The following is a 13,497-nucleotide window of genomic DNA, read 5'->3' as shown; positions in this document are numbered from 1 at the left end:
TCCCTTTGGTTGTAGTTTGTAGCCATGGCATGTCCGACTGGGGTGTGCGATGCTTCATGTTTAGTTTCTGTTCTCACTGATTCAGAACGGAGTTTTTTCATCCTGCATCATGTCAAATGAGGCTGAGCAGGGACTAGAATGAGAATCTCACTGGTCAGTACACCCCAATTCATTTTGCCCAACTTCACATGCCTAAATGCTGGTGTTTTTTTTTTTTTTCCCTGAAGTTTAGAGACGGCGTATGGGGGAGGAAAAGAGAAAAAACAATGTTGATTGGGGGGGGGGGAGAAGGGATAAGGGTAGAAAAAATAACGGTGAATTAGCAGAACAGGTAAAAAGTTAGAAGTAACAAAGCTGAAATAAAACTTCTGTTTTGTACACATTTTTGTTATATACACGAAGTCTTGCTGAATGTCAGTGTCTAGCACAGAACAAGGAAGGGGAATAGAGGGAAGGAAAACATCAAACAATTAATTCTGTAACAGTTTCTAGGTTTAGGGTTTTTTCCATAGTGTAATGAAACAAGAAGTGGCAGAGCAGCCTGGGATCTGTTTTGGATAAGGAATAAATCTGGCTAGAGCCAGTTCTTTGGTCAGATAAGACAAACAGTATTTTACATGAGGAGATTGCCAATTCTGTGAAGCTTCCTATGGCAATGGGCAGAGGAGCCTTCGGGGTTTCTCTTCTGATAGTAGAAGATTTTCTGATGCAAGAACCGTAGAGCATAGCCATAAAGCTAGCTTTTGATGGTGCTTTCCAATACCTGCTTGGAGTCAAGAAAACCTGTAGACCCTTCTGTGGCAGGCCTCTAGGGTGGTTCAGAAATGAAGGCCCATCTCTCTCTGAGAAAGTTTCCTTTATTTTCTGGTTCACCAGTTGTCTTTCTTGCTATCTCTGTGATAGCATTTGTTTAAGGTTTAGAATATGTGAAAACATTTTGGCATTTTTGGATGAGGGTATAATTTTTTGTGTTAATGCTAAGCTGCTGTGGGAGAACAATCACACTTATGTATTTTTTTAAATTAGTTTTTAGTTGAAATTGATCTTAAACAAGGGATAAAAGTAGATAACAAGTGTGATTTAAACGTGTCAAAAATATCAATGAGACAAATGGTTCAGTTAGAATGCATTAATGTGTTCACATATCCTTTCTTCAGGAGTGTGTTCTTGTGAAAAACTGTTCTCTCCTTTAGAATTTTCTAATCTTCCTTTATTAAGCTTTCAGGGTTTGTTCAAACATACTGTAGAATATCTATTATTTTCTATTATCATACTTTAGGCTTTTTTATGTTGTTTATGAAGAAACTATTCAAATTCATCTGTAACAAATTGTATGGGTCTGCTCAGTAAAGGATCTATAGGTGACTGCCAAAGATCTGGAGTATCATGCAGTCCCCTTTAAACACCTTTCTGGGAAATTGGTGTAGCAAAAGTCCCTCTATAAGAATATGACTGTATTCAAACTGTGCTTGAGCATGGAAACAAACACAAACCTTGCCAGACCAGCAGTCCTTGTAAAGTAAGCTCTGGTGTCTAGTCAGTTTAGTTTCAACCGGAATCAAAACCTCTGATTACTGTCAATGAAAAGCGATTATATAGGCTGTTTGCCTCCCATTAGGCAGGACAATGAAATCCACAACACATTTTAAGTATTTGTGATGAGCTTCATTTCATAAATAGAAGGCATGGGCTATTTATACCACAGAATAGTGATGATAAAGGTGCCAAATTATTGGTGCCTTTTGGTTAAAGGGGAGTGGGGACAGCTGGTACCTTGAGATGGTGTGTCTGTGGCTGTGCTTGGCTGAAGAGGCCCTGGGAGCATTGGGCCCTTCTGCTGTGGCTGGGAGGCCGTGGGGGGGCTGTGCCCCAGGCCCTGGGAGAGACTAGAGCCAGTTCTGCTCTCTGGCCTGGGCACTCAGCTGAAAGGCAATGGCAGGTGCTTTGCTGGGTGAGACAGGAACGTTTTGCTTACCCTCTGTTCTGGGCATGCTAATACAAGTATTGGTTCTGGTTTTGTGGTTTTTTAAAAAAAAAAAAGGTAAAAAGTAACCCCTTGATTGTAAAGATTTCATGTAGCACAAGGTGGCAGTAATGCTCTATTATTTTGCATTCACCCTGCTGCAGTTAAACAGACATGAAGTTAGAGCTGCAGAATGCAAAGCTGAGATTTTTTTTTTTTTTTTTTTCCTTTGAGATTACTTCCTCTCCCCCTTGGACCCCTAATCATTCTTTCTACTTTTTCCTGAGGTCTGGGGGTGGGTGGGGTGGGACACAATGGGAAATGCCTGTGACCTGAGTCTGTCTGAAGCTGCCTACCTCAAAAACACAGAGAACTGAATCCATCTGAGGTTGGTGCTGTAGGAAAATGGCTGGGAGTGAGTTCTGAGGACTAATTAAAATGTACTCACCAACCCTATTGTCACAGCAATATCTGTGCTACTACAGGGCCCATCGAGCTGCACAGGAGGGACACCATAAAGATAGCACACACTGAGATCTAAGTGTAATGAATACTCAATCACGCTACCATGTAGATCTAATTCTCTCTTATTTACTGCACAAAGGGATGTTTTTCTCTTCTGAGCTTTCTAGATATCTTCTTCAGAACAGATCTGGATATTGACCTCTCATAGCCTTTGCTTAGGAGTGGCACCATGTTGGCCATAAACACCATTGTTTTCAGCTGTTGTGCAGAAGTTTAGTCTTAGTGCATGAATGCCAGGTCTGTGTCTTTGTGTAGTTGCTCTCCGGCCTTGATACCTTTTGTTGGCCTCTTCTGCTAACGACTCAATATTTCCGTTACGGCTCCCTTCCTGAATTTGTCGTACTGTAAAATGACTGTTCCAAATTATAATTTCACAGAAAATAGGCTTTCATTCATTCAAAGATAGTATTTGCAGTAGATCTGGGAGTACTTATGAGTAGATCTGGGATTACTTACTTTAAAAATACCTGCATATTATATGCAGAAGGGGAAGGAAGTACTAGAGGATGAAACTTGTTCAGTCAGTCATTAGACACTGTGGTACAAGCCCCTGTCTTGGGACAATTTCATATCCTCTTGGCAAATTTGGGCAGGTAGGTGGCATACATCTGATTGCAACAACATTGCCTATTGTTTTCCTTCCAAGCTGCAATCCAATATTGGGTCTAAAGCCCAGATATGAGGCACTTTTCTTTGTATTGCGAAGATAGCAATGTTTGAAGGTATTATGGTTTGACGGTTGTTTTTTTGTTTTGGTTTAGGTTTTTGGGGGTTTTGTTTGTTTGGTTGGTTTTTTTTGTTTGTTTTGTTTTTCCTTGTGGCCATGTTCTCTGTTCCGCTTCTAGGGTGGTATCACTGACCCTGTAAGTCTTGTGGGACAGAGTTGGAAAGGATTACAGTGAATGCCTTTGCCCTTTCACATCCCTGCTTTTTGTCTCCTTCACCGCTCTGAAGTGGACGCAGTTACCCTTTCTTCCTGACACAAGGATAGCTGCCGCTTTTCAGCGGCACAGTTTTGATATGGTGTGTGCCAGCAGTTTGTCTAGAAGCCTCCTGAGTGTGTGGGGATCCCTCTGAAGTGTTGGTAGTTGCGTGTGTGTTTGCACAAAGGTGCGTCCGTGTCGAAGCCTTTGGTGTCGGCAGTCAGTGCAGTGCGGGCTCTCGGGGCTGGGCCCCTCTGGCTCCATGAGCGGAGGAAGCCCCGGGCGCAGCAGCCCGAGTCCCGGCAGGTGTCACTCTTGGATCGCGGGAGACAGCGCTGGGGCGAGCAACCCCCGGTTCTGGCTGCAGAACTGCTTTGGCCTTGGCACGCTGCTGTGACACTACCTTGGTGTGGTTGTCGTGTGTTCTGCTACAGTGTTTTGCTTCAGCTGCGTGTATCGTGGGAGGAGTACAGGATGGTGTTCCTGTGGCTGAGTGTGCGACGTCTAACTGCCCGATGTCACTGGCTTTTGGGAACACAAATTTAGTACGGTTTACAGAGATAGCTATTTCGGATGCATCCACACAGTGTCTGTGCGACAACATGCCGTGACTTAAAAAGCATCTGTGATTTCCCTGTATCTGTCTGATTAACTTTCTGAGTAAGCAATTACATTTCCACAGTTATTTTGGTGCACTGGCAACAACATTTAATTCTTGATGTATTTCAATATGTAGCACCTTCCAAATGTGCAAATGATGTCACCCTCATCCTTCTGGGTAGCACATATTGAGGATTAGATCTTGGGTTTCTTGCCTTGAGTTTTGTCACTAAGGGTTAGCCAAATGTGCCTGGTCTAGTTAGAGAGACTCGGTTTGTAGACTGAAACACAGCTGAAAAATTGCCCCTTGTGCTGCTGTGTCCCACAGCCTTTTACAGCTGTGTGAGTGAGAGGTCTGGGTTATAGGATGATGTTTTGGCCCTACTGTGGGAGGAGCAAAGGCTTATTGCACTCAGGCTGATTGTGGAAGAACATCTTTCTCCTGGTGATTGATTTTTTTTTATTTTTTTTTTTAATATTTTGCTAGGCTCTGAGGAACTGGGACAGTTTTTACCAGCTTACTTCCGTATTGCTTAGTACAGCCTAAAGCACTGTTTGACCATGGACAATATGTGTTGTCGCGTAACATCAAAGCCTGCATGGGTATTTTTGACAAATATAAATGCGTCCATATGTGGGGTTTTTTTATACAGTAAGAAAGTCGTATCATTGCTCAAAAAAGCAGACTGTAGCTATTAAACATATGCTAAAGCTCAGAGTTTCCATTAATTTAATATACCATGCATAGCTGGAGAATATACTGTATGAATAGGAGATTCCCCTCTAAGCAGAATTGGCATTTGGGATCTCATATGTTTTGTATCACTTCCTTGTCTTGACTCCAGCTTAAAAGTATTGAAGTGCTTTTTGGTAAAGCGTTGTCCCCCGTCTCCCCCTCCCCCCCCTTTTTTTTTTTGCCTCCCCTCCAAATACTTTCACAAATTGTTAGCTTCAAAATTAATAGCATGGTCCTTGTGGTGCCAAAGTGTACTGGGAGAACGAGATGTTGGCACTCCAAGCTGTTGGAGTGGTTTTTGCTATCTGTGGGCTTCGTTCTTTGGTATGCAGTCTGACTTGTGCAGGTTTCTGAAAGGAAGGTCATCCACAGAGCTTTGTATTTTGGGCCAGGACCTGTGCAGGCAGTCTGAGTCAATAGTTTGAGACTGTGAACTAGAGAACTGTTCATTGGGATGTACTGACTTTGGCATGAGCCAAGGCTTCCCTGGTCATACAGAACTGGCTGGCCCACTTTCTCTGGAGGAAAAGGCATCAAGGTTATGTCTGTGCCTTTGAAGGAGAGTCAGACTGCAGCATGCTCTGGCATGCTGGAGGGAACTAAATGTGGTTACTAGCCAGCAATGTAGGGAGGATATAGAGGAGGGCACTTCCGCTTGCTCTTGGGATTGTATAGCCAGGTTGCTGGCTTGTTGTTGTCTAGTTTTGTGCTTTATTGTTTTCTAATGTCACTGTTCAGACTGCATGGGTTAAGTTAGTAGATATACCACATGCTAATAGATATACCTGCTTGAGGTTACAACCACACCTTTGTTTCTCTGTGTGGATGTACCCTGGGAAGACACTGTGCCAGGAAGCTTCAGGCATGTGTGTGGTCCTTTGTATCTAGCACTGCCATTAAATTGAGATTTTAAGACCTGAAAGGTATCACGCAATAACTGTTTCTTTGTTGTGCATTTGACATGCAGGACATTTTCTCTTGTCCCTGCCATGAACTGTGACTATTGCCTCCTAAAATGCTTGCACCACTTATTGAACATGTAATTGTTTAGCATCTTGTTTTAGACTGACACCTTTTGTATATGTATTGTTGGGTGAAGGCAAACAGTGCGTTCATTCATGCATACAGACCTAACCCTGCCTTCTGCCAAAGCAATTAAACTCTAGAAATGTACCACAACTGTGGCGTCATTCAGCAATGTCAAAATCTGCTTGCATAGCAGTGGGTAAACTGTTGTTTTCTCTTGTGACTCGCATGTGTGCTCTCTCTCCTTTTTCCTTTTTCTTGGTGGAAACTAAGAGCTGGATACTTGTCAAATGCTATAACGTGAAGTTAAACATTTGACTTGGGGAGAATGACACATTGACACTTTTCATAATAATTGCTTCCTACACTGGAAACCTCCAGCTGTTTTGGTGGAAATAACATGATGTGACTGTGGCAATAATACAGTCCCAAAGTCTGCAGACTGAAAATAGAAGCTTCTAGGTCCAATTTTAGTTGAAAAGTAGGGTTTTTAACCTTTATGACACTGATCATAAAGATGACTACATGTGGAAATTAAAGGAATCCCAAGAAAGTTCTTCCAGTTGTTTGCACGTCTGTGTAGGTATTTGTTGGATGACTTTATAAATAAGGATTATTTTTATGTCTTTGCAGCAGTAAATGTCAGGAATGCCCTTTGAAGAGGGATAGGTTTAGATCTTTTTTTGCTTTGGAGAATTCAAATTGCAAAATCTGTATTGCAAGATCACCCTGTTTAGTCCTGATACTATGCTAGCGTAGGCAGCAAAAGAATCTTGGAGGCTTTTTCCATCTCAGGAGAGTGTATGGCCAGTCCATGTTGAATGGAAAGTCATCTGAAGGTTAGTCTGTAGTGAGACAACTCTGGGGTAGGTTTCCATCCTATAAGCAAAATTATTGATGTAAATAAGTCATTAAAGTTAGAGCTGAACAGGGAATATTTATTTCTAATATTTTTTTGCCCACATGGAACATTAAAGATTGGACAGTAAGTATGCTTTTAATGAGAGACATAACTATTCTGTGAAAGGATGAATATGGTAACTGTATTTCATTATCTATTTGGAATTAATGTCTCTATCCCCCCCCAATAAAAACAGGATGAACATACGTCTGCTAAATCTTTAATGTCTCTAATGGCCTCTTGATCATTTGCATTTCAGATCCTTCTTCATACACAGTAGCAAATTGCGATCTTGGAATGTGCTGCTGATTGAAGCTGAAGGTGCTGCTTATTATTATTTTTTCCCCCATTCAGCCCTAGGATGCAACAAATAACTCTGCTGTAATATTTCTGGAGATTCACTGCTGAGATCTCAGCATCAAGAGGGTACAGGCTCTGCTTAATTGTGTTCTAAAGGGAATATGCATTTATGCATCTTTCTTTTTGATGACAGGGATTCGGAGAAATAATTAAAAAAAAGGCATTTGTTGAAGGCTGTAGAAAGGCAGGTAGGCAGTAGAGCAGTAGCAGTCATTGCCCGTCGTGTTTAGAAGATGATCCCACCAAGTCCCATCATGTAACTTCATTAAGAGATGAATTAAAATCACTTAAGTTCCTTCTCTTTTGTCAGAGGTGACAGAGCCACTGATGGAGCAGCCACTGAAAAAAACCAACTCGTGGGACTGAAATATGTTATTAAGTCACAGTCCCCTTTTAGAAAATACAAAATACAGGGACTTGAGTGTAATTAAGGCTGTGTGAATATGGCCCTCAGAAGAACCTGTTCATAGCACAAGTTACTTTCTCAACCTGCATCATGCTGAGGTTAGTTATTCCAAATGTTGCTATAAAATATCAAATCCAGGAATAGCTCTCTTATATCACAATATCCTAGTCTGGGTTAAATTCTCTTGTGTCTGTCTGAAGAAGACCTGGAGGGTAGTTCACTACTGTAATTGATTTATTTTGACTTATGCCAGTCACCAGGGCATATAGTCTACTTTCAGTTTTCAGTAGTAGATACTGCAAAGTTTTGTTTATGTTAGTGAGCTTTGTGTAAGGTACATTAGAAGGACTCTCTTTGTTAAGGCAGGAAAAACAGGGTTGCAAGCCATTTGCAAAAGTGTAGTTATTTACATCTTGAAACCTTTATCTTTTTGTAGGGATACCAACAGATGCTGTGGTTGATAGTGTTTTTTTTTCTCCCAAGGCAGCAGTTTTTCTCTTTCTGGGCCATACCAGATTCCTGCCTGATCTTTCTTGGGAGCCCTTCCATATTATTTCTGCTCTTTCATGCTTCTGTGAGTGTAAAGCCATTGAAGACTGAATCTGGTATGTATCCACAATAAACCCTCTTCTCTTACTGGAAGGTGGAACTAGAAACCAGATAACTGGATACCGGATTTCAGGATTTGCTAGTTGCAGTTCGAAGAATACACAGATACTATAACTATACCCCCCTATTTTCCAGCTTAAAATGTTAGACTGAAATGAATACTTTCCTGTTATCTAGGATTTTTTTATGGCACTGTGGTGGGTTGACCCTGGTTGGAGGCCAGGTGCCCACCAAAGCCGCTCTATCACTCCCCCTCCTCAGCTGGGGGGGAAGAAAATATAACAGAAGGCTCGTGGGTCAAGATAAGGACAGTTTAATACAGTGATAGCAAAGGTCGCGCGTGCGAAAGCAAAGAAAAAAACAGATGATGTTATTCTCTACTTCCCATCAGCAGGCGATGTCTAGCCACTTCTCGGGAAGCAGGGCTTCAGTACGCGTAGTGGTTGCTCCGGAAGACAAAAATGCCCCCCCCTCTGTCTCCCTTTACTTAGCTTTTATATCTGAGCTGACGTCATATGGTATGGAATATCTGTTTGGTTAGTTCAGGTCAGCTGTCCTGATTGTGTCCCCTCCCAAGATCTTGCCCTGCCCCAGCCTGCCATTGAGGGGAGGGCAAAAATGTTGGGGAGACAGCCTTGATGCTGTGCCAGCACTGCTCAGCAGTAGCCAAAACACTGGTGTGCTATCAACACCTTTCTAGCTACTGATGCAGGGCACAGTGCTATGAGGGCTGCTGTGGGGAGTATTAACTCCATCTCAGCCAGACCCAATACAATCTCCACCCCTTATTCCATACCATTTGCGTCCTGCTCAGGTCCCACATAATTTAATACAGATATCTTCTAACCATATTATTGTATTTAATTCTCATTACTGAAATCCTTTCTTACCAACACTTACAGCTGAAACTACGTACTGAAACCACTTTTATACCCAATGTACAGATTTATACATTCTTATTAATTACTATCCCTTGTCCTTTAAAAGATAGATATTCCATGGGCTTCTTCCACTCCTCCAGATGTTCACACTCAGGTTATGACTTAGGCCCCATCCATCAAGATGAGTGGTCAGGACAGGAAAAGCAGTATGTTCGAATGCTGGGCACCAACACCCGCTTGGTTTGGGTCACCGATGCACTTGTCTGGTTCCTTGCGAAGTTCACTCCTCTGCAGTTCAGGTCATTCCTGCTACATTACTTCCTACAACATACAACTCACATCACAGATTATTTTTCCCCCAAGGTTAAATGTCCTTGAGGCACACACTGGGTCTCCCCATCCTTCCGCATTACCCACCAAGTACACCCAGGTCCCTGAGCAAAGACAATCCCACGAATGGGTTTGCCTTTTCCCGTGGGAGGTGCAATCCACACTGCCTTCCCCAGCCACTTCCCCATGTGCACTACGGGGACCTTATCTCCTCCCACAGTATGTAGGGGTTTTGTTTGGGCAGGACCAGGACGGTTAGCAGATCCTCTGGTGTTAACTAGCCAAGTGGCTTCTGCTAAATTTGTATCCCAATGTTTCCATGTCCCATTGCCTAGCGCTCTCAACATAGTCTTCAACAGTCCATTATATCTCTCAATTTTTCCAGATGCTTGCGGGTGATAGGGTATGTGGTACACCCACTCAATGCCATGTTTCTTTGCCCAGGAGCTTATGAGGTTATTTCGGAAATGAGTCCCATTGTCTGATTCAATCCTTTCTGGGGTACCGTGTCGCCATAAAATTTGCCTTTCGAGGCCTAAGATGGTGTTTCGGGCAGTGGCATGGTTTACAGGATATGTTTCTAGCCAACCAGTAGTTGCTTCCACCATGGTGAGTATGTAGCGCTTGCCTTGGCATGTTCGTGGCAGTGGTCCAATGTAGTCAATTTGCCAGGCCTCGCCATATCGAAAGCCCAGCCACCGCCCTCTGTTCCAGGGAGACTTTACTCTGGTCGCTCGTTTGATTGCAGCACATGTTTCACATTCATGAGTGACCTGTGTGATGGCCTCCATGGTCAGGTCCACCCCTCGATCACGAGCCCACCTATATGTTGCATCTCTCCCTAGATGTCCTGATGTCTCATGGGCCCATCGAGCTACAAATAGCTCACCCTTACGCTCCCAGTCCAGGTCCACCTGAGCTATTTCTATTTTGGCAGCCTTGTCTACTTGTTCATTATTTCGATGTTCTTCAGTGGCACGGCTTTTGGGCACGTGAGCATCTACATGACGTACCTTTAGAGTCACGTGTTCTACACGGGCAGCAATGTCCTGCCACAATGCTGCTGCCCAGATGGGTTTACCCCTGCGTTGCCAGTTGGTCTTCTTCCACTGCTGTAGCCACCCCCATAGGGCATTAGCCACCATCCAGGAGTCAGTATAGAGGTAGAGTACCGGCCACTTTTCTCGTTCAGCAATGTCTAGGGCTAGTTGGATGGCTTTCACTTCTGCAAACTGACTTGACTCGCCTTCTCCTTCAGTGGCCTCAACGACTTGTCGTGTGGGACTCCACACAGCAGCTTTCCACTTCCGATGGTTCCCTACCACACGACAGGATCCATCAGTAAACAAAGCGTAACACCTTTCGTCTTCTGATAGCTCATTATATGGTGGTGCCTCTTGGGCACGAGCCACCTCCTCAGGTGATGCTCCAAAATCTCTGCCTTCTGGCCAGTCCATGATCTCTTCCAGAATTCCTGGGCGGTTAGATTTCCCCAGTCGAGCTCGTTGTGTGATCAATGCTATCCACTTACTCCATGTAGCGCTGGTTGCATGATGTGTAGAGGGGATGTTTCCTTTGAACATCCAGTGTAGCACGGGCAATCGTGGTGCCAAGAGGAGATATGCTTCTGTACCAACAACTTCTGAAGCGGCTCGAACCCCCTCATATGCTGCTAGTATTTCTTTTTCAGTCGGGGTGTAGTGGGCTTCTGATCCTCGGTACCCCCGACTCCAAAACCCTAATGGTCGACCTCGGGTTTCTCCTGGTGTTTTCTGCCACAGGCTCCAGGTGAGACCATGCTCCCCAGCTGCAGTGTAGAGTACATTTTGTACATCTGGTCCTGTCCGGACAGGCCCAAGAGCTACTGCACGAGCTATTTCCTGTCTGATATGCTCAAAAGCTTGTTGTTGTTCAGGGCCCCATTCAAAATAGTTCTTTTTCCGCGTTACTCGATAGAGAGGGCTCACAAGCTGACTATAACCTGGAATATGCATTCTCCAGAACCCCACAAGGCCTAGGAAAGCTTGTGTTTCTTTCTTGTTGGCTGGTGGAGACATAGATGCTATCTTGTTAACCACATCCATTGGGACATGACGGCGTCCATCCTGCCATCTTATTCCCAAGAATTGAATCTCCTGTGCAGGTCCCTTGACCTTACTTTTCTTTATGGCGAAACCAGCTTTCAGAAGAATCTGAATTATCTTTTTTCCCTTCTCAAACACTTCTTCTGCCTCGTTGCCCCACACGATGATGTCATCTATGTATTGTAAATGTTCAGGGGCATCGCCTTGTTCCAGTGCCATTTGGATTAATCCGTGACAAATGGTAGGGCTGTGCTTCCACCCCTGGGGCAGTCGATTCCAGGTGTATTGGACACCTCTCCATGTGAAAGCAAACTGTGGCCTGCATTCTGCTGCCAAAGGAATGGAGAAAAATGCATTGGCAATATCAATTGTAGCATACCATGTGGCTGCCTTTGATGCCAGTTCATATTGGAGCTCTAACATGTCCGGTACAGCAGCACTCAGTGGCGGTGTCACTTCATTCAGGCCGCGATAATCTACTGTTAACCTCCATCCTCCATCAGACTTTTGCACTGGCCATATAGGACTATTAAAAGGTGAATGAGTCTTACTGATGACTCCTTGGCTCTCTAGGTGATGAATCAGCTCATGGATGGGAGCCAGGGAGTCTCGGTTTGTCCGATATTGCCGACGGTGCACTGTCCTGGTAGCGATTGGCACCTGCTGTTCTTCAACTTGCAGCAATCCCACAGTGAAGGGATCTTCCGAGAGGCCAGGCAGGGTAGATAGCTGTTTGATCTTCTCTGCATTTACAGTGGCTACACCAAAAACCCATCGGTACCCCTTTGGGTCCTTGAAGTACCCTCTCTTGAGGTAGTCTATGCCAAGGATACAAGGGGCCTCTGGGCCGGTCACAATGGGGTGCTTTTCCCACTTGTCCCCTGTCAAGCTCACTTCAGCCTCCAGTATAGTCAATTCTTGGCATCCCCCTGTCACTCCCGAGATCCAGATGGGTTCTGTGCCCCTGTATCCTGATGGCATCAGTGTACACTGTGCACCAGTGTCTACCAAAGCTTTATACTTCTGTGGGTCTGATGTGCCAGGCCATCGAATCCACACAGTCCAGTATATCCGGTCATCCCTTTCCTCCTCCTGGCCGAAGGCAGGGACCCTCTATTGCTGTTCCTCATCAGAATATTCACTGTCCGATCCTTGCGGTACCAGACCAGAAGTCCCCTCACCAGAATCAAGGGAGGTGGTTTCAGTTCTTCTGCGCTTGGAGGATCGCTGAGTGTTTTCTTGGGCCTCTACAGCAACTACGCTGACAGCCTTCTTCTTGGGTGACCCCTTCTTAACAGCTGTCTTCCCTCTCAGTTCACGTACGCGGGCTTCCAGCTTAAAGGTAGGTTCACCATCCCACTTCCTCATGTCCTCCCCTTGGTCACGCAGGAAGAACCAGAGTGTACCACGTGGCATACGCCTTGGGCTCCCTTTCCCTCTGACTTGGGCAGGAGAGGACTGATTTCTTGGAGCATCCCTAACAGCCAAGGCACTGTCCTGTAGGGATGAGGAGGCACAGAGATTTTCCTCAAAGTTTTGGAGCCAAGACGACACTTTCTCCACAGTTGGTGTTTCCATATCTGGACAATACATTGCTGCCAAGCTGTTAGAATACGATGCTGGGGCACCTTGAATCACCTTTCGCCACATGGCCCGTGTGCACAGGACATCCTCTGGATCTTTGGATACTTCCTCATCATCTAGATCACTGTAGATGACTTCCACCACTGCTAACTCTCTCAGATACTGGATGCCTTCATCTGCAGTAGTCCACTTTTCTGAGGAATTCACAAGATCTTCCTTGAATGGGTATCTTGCCCTCACACTTGAGAGGAGCCGGCTCCAGAGACTGCAAACTGCTGCCTCTTTTCCAATTCCTCTTTCAATTCCCCGGTTTCTAGCGAGGGATCCCAGTTGTTGGGCTTCCTTGCCTTCCAGTTGCTGACTATCAGCCCCGTTATCCCAGCATCGGAGCAGCCAGGCAGCAATCCGCTCACCTGGCTGGCGGCTGTAATCTTTCCGCAAGTCCCGAAGTTCTGAGGACGTCAGGGACCGGGTAGTTTCCGCTTCCTGTTTAAGCTCCCTCACTCCTTCCTCCAATTTCTTTGTTGAAGGACCAGCTTCTAGATCAAACCCTTCCTCTTCTTCTTCTT

Source organism: Buteo buteo, chromosome 7 (assembly GCF_964188355.1).
Source record: "Buteo buteo chromosome 7, bButBut1.hap1.1, whole genome shotgun sequence".
In the NCBI taxonomy this organism is placed as follows: Eukaryota; Metazoa; Chordata; class Aves; order Accipitriformes; family Accipitridae; genus Buteo; species Buteo buteo.
This window is presented reverse-complemented; position numbering follows the sequence as displayed.